The sequence below is a fragment of the Pinus tabuliformis genome, chromosome 3_1, assembly GCF_031772625.1.
Source record: "Pinus tabuliformis cultivar Carrire ecotype Pingquan chromosome 3_1, CPIR1, whole genome shotgun sequence".
In the NCBI taxonomy this organism is placed as follows: domain Eukaryota; kingdom Viridiplantae; phylum Streptophyta; class Pinopsida; order Pinales; family Pinaceae; genus Pinus; species Pinus tabuliformis.
Window position 1 is genome coordinate 594,364,274 of NC_142301.1, and position 6,596 is coordinate 594,370,869.

The window sequence follows — 6,596 nt, forward strand, 5'->3', positions numbered from 1 at the left end:
ATATCTCTCTTATTGCCTTTCTCAAAGCACTCTATCCTACCTACTCCAATTATCTAGAGTCTTTACAATCAAATGGAAATCTTAAAGACATAACCTTTGAGTCTCTTGTGAAAAAGTTTGCTGAAAGAGAGAAAGCCTTTGGAAAGAAAACAGTCCCTGAATCTTCTGAAGAGACTGTTTGCCTTGCTCATAAAGAAAAGCATCCTGCTCAAGATTCTACAAGAGGAAGAGGTGGACGAAGAGGAAGAGGAAGATACTTCAGAGGCAGGGGGGGCAGACATTCTCAAGCAGAAAAGGCAGATCTGCATTGCATTCGCTGCAAACGAAATGGATCACATGATGCTTCTACATGCAAGCTACCATGGGACAAAATTGAGCAGAGAAGAAATCAGCAGAAAGGTAAAACTGATGACACAGACAAAGGTAAAGCACCTGAATCTGCTCACTATATTGAGGCACAATGTAACATTGGAGTAAATGAAGATTTGTTTAATGCTTCACTTGCTTCTTCGAAAAATGACTGGTTGCTTGATTCAGGAGCAACCTGTCATATGACTCATAGGAAAGATTTTTTTGAAGATTTCACTGACAATGTTGATGGAGCAGTATACTTTGCAGATCAGTCAAAAATCAAGCCATCAGGGCTTGGCACAATCAGGCTTAAACTGCCTGGTCTTCCAGACTTTCTTCTGGATCATGTTCTATATCTCCCACAACTCAAGAGAAACTTGCTGTCCCTGGTCCACATCCTCCAGCAAGGTCACTCCATTCATATGTTTGATGGCAAGCTTGAGGTAAGAAAGGCATCTGACCACTCACTTGTCATGAGGGGTATATAAGAAGAAAGACTTCTTAAACTGCAAGGAACCTCTGCTCATACACAACTCTCATCATGAAGAAGGTACACTTCCGTCAAGTTTATTATGGCATGCTAGATTTGGACATTTAAACTATGATAGTCTCCGCCTGTTGAAGAAAAATGGTGTTGCTGGTTTGCCTACAATTCCTAGAAAACATAAGCAATGTGATGCTTGCATTCTAGGAAAGCATAGCAAACAGTCTTTTCATGATTCACATTCAAGAGCACATAGGAAGCTTGAACTCATTCATTCAGATTTATGTGGTCCAATGCCTGTTCCTTCTGCAAATGGAAATAAATATATCATGACATTTATTGATGATTACACCAGAATGTGTTGGGTTTACTTATTGAAGAACAAATCTGATGCTTTTCATACATTCAAGAATTTTCATAAGTGGATTGAAAATGATGCACAATCTCATATTGGGTCTATTCGCACTGATAATGGAAAAGAATATACATCAAATGAATTTGAACACTATCTTCGCCAACATGGGATTAAACATCAAACAACTGTGCCTTATAATCCTCAACAAAATGGTGTAGCTGAAAGAATGAACAGAACAATTTTGAATATGGTACGATCCATGCTTTTCTTCAAAAATGTAAAGACAATGTTTTGGGCTGATGCTGTTCTATGTGCTGCATATATAAAGAATAGATGTCCATCTAATGCTATAAGAAACAAGACTCCTTATGAATTGTGGTATGGACATGTTCCTTCGGTAAAACATCTCAGGATCTTTGGTTCCACCTGTTATGCTTTAATACCAAAGGTACATAGAAACAAACTTGGTGCTAGAAGTCGTAAGTGTATCTTCCTGGGGTATTCAAACACATCTAAAGCATACCGTCTCTATGATGAAGTAAATAAAAAGTTTGTTTTATCTAGAGATGTCATTTTTCTTGAATCATCCAAATCTGACAGTGTTGTTGAGCGGCAACTTGATCGCTTGGATAGATTCACAAAACCGAAATCATTTCAAGAGTTTGATAATCAGATTCCACATCTTGAAGGGGGGATTCCTATACTAGGTCAACATGTGGAATCTCCTTCTGAAGAACAATCTCCCCTGCATGACACTCCAACAATGGATGATGCTTTAAGTGATGTAATTGATAGAATTGGGAGACTCAATCTTGATTCAGACCCAACTCAATCAACAGAGCAGCCTGGACCATCTCAGAAAGGTCCCCCAAAGTGGCTGACAAAGACACTTGAAAGTGTTCATCCTGATGAAATTGGAAAAACAGGAACCAGAAATACAAACCGACAAGATGGAGGTGATGTAGATAACTCTAATTCACCTGTTGATATGGATGTTACTTATGATTGTGAATTGAACTTGTCTACAGATTTTGAACCAACTTCCTTCAAAGAAGCTGCTTCTCATGATGAATGGAAAGAAGCGATGCAGAAGGAGTATGATGCCCTCATAAAGAATGGCACTTGGAAGCTGGTTGATCCTCCATTTGGAACCAAACCAATTGGCTGCAAGTGGGTCTACAAGAACAAATACAAAGCTGATGGCTCACTTGACAAGCACAAAGCTAGGCTTGTGGCAAAAGGTTTTGCACAGAAGGAAGGGGTCGATTATGAGGAAACTTTTGCCCCCACAGCAAAATGGGCAACCATCCGGACACTCTTTGCACTAGCTGCTCAGAACGGTTGGAAAGTCCATCAAATGGATGTAAAAACTGCATTCTTGAATGGAGATCTAAAAGAGAATGTTTTTATGTCCCAGCCTGAAGGATTTGCTGTGAAAGGACATGAACACAAAGTATGCAAACTTGTGAAGTCCTTGTATGGCCTCAAACAAGCACCACGAGCCTGGTATGAAAAACTAACTGAGCATCTTCTGAAACTCAACTTCAAACATTTTGATCTTGATGATGCAACTTTATTTGTCAAGAAAGTTGGCAAAACAGTTGTATATCTTGTGGTATATGTAGATGATCTTTTAATGACAGGGAAAAATGAAAGCTATATTGCATCCATAAAGAAAGAATTAGGAAAAAGTTTTGAAATGACTGATTTGGGCTATGTTCATTACTATCTTGGCATTGAAGTAACCCAACATCCAAAATCCATATTTCTTTCTCAAAAGAAATACATTGGAGATTTGTTAAACAGATTTGGCATGACAGAGTGCAATCCTCTTTCTACTCCAATGGAACAAAACTTGAAGCTCACATCTATTGAAGGAAAGGAATTTGAGGATGCAACAAAGTATAGACAGCTTATAGGAAGTCTCATCTACCTCACTACTACCAGACCAGACATTTCATTTGCCGTTGGAATCCTCTCCAGGTTTATGCAAAAAACCTTGTGAGGGACATTGGTCTGCTGCAAAAAGAGTTCTAAGGTACTTGAAGGGAACTCAAGACCTTGGAATCAAGTATACACAGGTGGACGACTTCAACTTGATTGGATACTCTGATTCAGACTTCGATGGAGACAAAGAAACTGGGGTATCTACTTCAGGATATGCTATGAGTCTTGGATCAGGAGCTGTCTCCTGGAGATCACGCAAACAATCAGTACCATCAGATTCCACAACAGAAGCAGAATACGTGGCAGCAGCTGAAGCAACGAAAGAAATTGTGTGGCTCAGGAAAATTCTTGAAGACTTGCAGGTAAAACAAACACAATCAACTCCACTCATGATTGATAACACCTCTGCAATAAAGTTGGCCAAGAACCCAAAGTTCCATGATCATACTAAGCACATCAATACTAAATATCATCTGATCCGACATCATGTTGAGGCCAAAACAATCCATCTCCGTCATTGTTCCACAAACGAGCAAATTGCAGACATCTTCACCAAAGCGCTTGGAAGAGAAAAGCTTGAAAGATTCAGAACGATGCTTGGACTCACCAACATCCCTTCAGATTAAGGGGGGGAATGTTGACACCTAATCCTCAACGGATGGGTGAACTGGAACGTGAACAGTCATCAAGAAGATGAACTGTTCCGTCTCCTTCTTGTATATAAACAATAGTTCTCTTAATGAAAAATCATCTCAGTTTTCTTCTGTTCATTGTGGAGTTACCCTGGCCTGACAGAATATGGTTGCGGAATCATAGAATTATTTCCATATAAGAACATGATGAGACTCACTATAAGATTTATTTAAGGATGATGCATATAAGCATGAAAACATTGACATTCAACTATTGAAGTTGAATAACTATGATAACAAAGGTCATTTTCAATGATATTGAAAATATGATGACATGAGCAAATCCATAATAAAATTGATCAATTAGAGGAAGATATGTTATGTGCCACATTGTAATGTTTTCCACATGAGACTAACTATACACATGAATTATGGACATTAAGATGTATGATTAGGCAATTGTGTTCCTTTGATGTCTTCAAATATGAAATGATTATTAATTGGTATTTTGATGAAAACGTGACCCAAAAAACGTTGATGAGATAGCCTAGATCCTAGATGGACACTAAATAATCTTATTTTGTAGTTGATATTAATTGTTTATACAAGAAAATGAAATTGATTTTTCTGATGAAACATGATAATAATGTTTATAGTGTATTATTTCTCTATATTTGATATGTATTGAGATGATTCTCATATTTATGATGTTATGGTATGAGGTTATATTGACATGTGGTTCATTTATTGTGTGATTTCATGATATATCTTCGATGCAAATATGTCAATGTTATGACTTATGATGATATTTCATGATGTGGAACATATGGTAATTGCATGCAAATTTTATGACATACATGAGCATGCAATTCATTATTATTCAGAATGTTGGGATTAACAATGATGTTATGATCCCAGGATGACATGCAAGAGTTGACATGCATATTATTTCATTATGATGTTATAACTAATGTATTGGTTGCATGATGAGATGTGGTGATTGACAAGAACTCCATAAATGGGTCGAGAGGGTCGGTTTATATGATGATCTCATGGGAGCCCATACCTGCAAGGGAGAATATGTAACACCATATGGGCTAGGGACAAACTCAATCAACACTACATATGTCAGTGATTCCTTTTTCTTATATAGCTCTTGATGGATAACTCTTGAGGGGCTATCGGACCATCTTGAGGAGGCCAAGTGCCTAATATTGGATTGGGATGCCAAATTCTGGTGGGGGTGAAAGGACTTCGATGCCTAGGGTTGTGTACCTTAATGAGTGTGGAGGGAGTGGGCCAACCTTGCGAGATGCCCAGAGTCATTGAGTATTGGGACCAGATGCTTGCCTTGGGGCAAATGAGGTCTAAGCCTTGGTGCAAGCCTTAGGGTCAGCCATAGGATATGGTATAGACCGATGAGGCTTATGCCTGACTCCGAAAGTGGGAAAACAACATACATTCCTTGGGATTTCCCAGGTGTTCTAGAGAGTTTCGATGTGTGATGGTTATACTAGTTCAACAGAGGGTGTAGGGCAAACGTGAAGTAATAAATAACTAAATAAAATAAAATGTTAAATGATTTAACTTAATTTTGGGACAAAGTTCCTTAAAGAGGGGGAGTATATAATGCCCCTAATAATAATAAATAAATAAAATAATATAATAAATAATAAACAATAAATAAAAGATAATAATAGTAAATAATAAAGAGAAAATAATAATAATAAATAAATAAAATAGTAAATAATAAATTGGAGTTCTAAATAATTATATATAAAAGTGAACTATAAAAATAGTAAAAATAAGTAAAGTTAACAAAAAGTATAAAGGAATAAAATAAGAAAGTTCTAAAATTAAGAGGAATATTAAATTAAGTAAAACTTAAAATAAAGAAATAAAAGTTGCATGTTGACACATGGAATGTGTGCATGCAAACTACTTTCCATTTTTTGGTCTATTTAATGGACGATGAGGAGGATGAGATTCATTCATTCTCTTGGGAGAAAAGTGTTATGAGACAAAGGATTCCCTAGCAGTAATACATTGATTAAGGATTTGGGGGTGGAAAACTATAAAAAGATAATGTGTAGCTGAGCCCACAATTGGGTGGAGAGTCATCCCCAAAACTTTGTTGCGGTTAGCGAAATTCAATAGCATTCAAATCTGAAATCACCAGTAATGAATATCGTCGCTACAGGTAAGTCATCTCTACCCGTGTTTTCTCGAAAATTCTATGCAAATTAGTTAAATAGTTTGTGTGTTGATTATTAAGCACATAAATTGATGTAATTATTTGCATATTTTAAATTAGGGTTGTTACAAAAGTAATGCAGGGTGAGCTACACCAACATCTAGTATCATTCCATGTTTTCAAAGCTCTCCTTGAGGGTATTACATACGTCTAGAAGCTTAACACTATCATCCATATAGTCAATACGCCCAAGGTATTTTTCATCCATGTTTCCTAGTATTTTGCTCAATTTTTTGAATAACATTAGAAGAAGTGTATATTTGCATCTATATTTGGACATATTCATTCGCTATATATCTTTCTAATCTAGATTGCTATAGAAGTAATGCTAAAGATGACAAGGTATCATTGTTGACAATGCAATGCATATAACCTAGGGGAATATATCTCCTTGGCTCTTTGCTATGGATTGTCTATGTATGCATGAACCATGATTCCAAGAAAGAGGACAAGTACTTATTTGTTGACTTATGTAAACATATTACAAACTTCTCATATCCTTGATTTTCTATTTAATTAAATTATATTAATCTCAATGCTTTATAATAGAATGAGCTACTTGACTCTATGTAT

General features: G+C 36.5%; 1 pseudogene; it reads right to left on the reverse strand.

Moving 5' to 3' along the window:
• LOC149188415 (protein BPS1, chloroplastic-like) overlaps positions 1–6,231 on the reverse strand; it is a 96,723-nt pseudogene extending 90,492 nt beyond the window's left edge.
• Between the last annotated feature and the right edge of the window lie 365 nt (positions 6,232–6,596).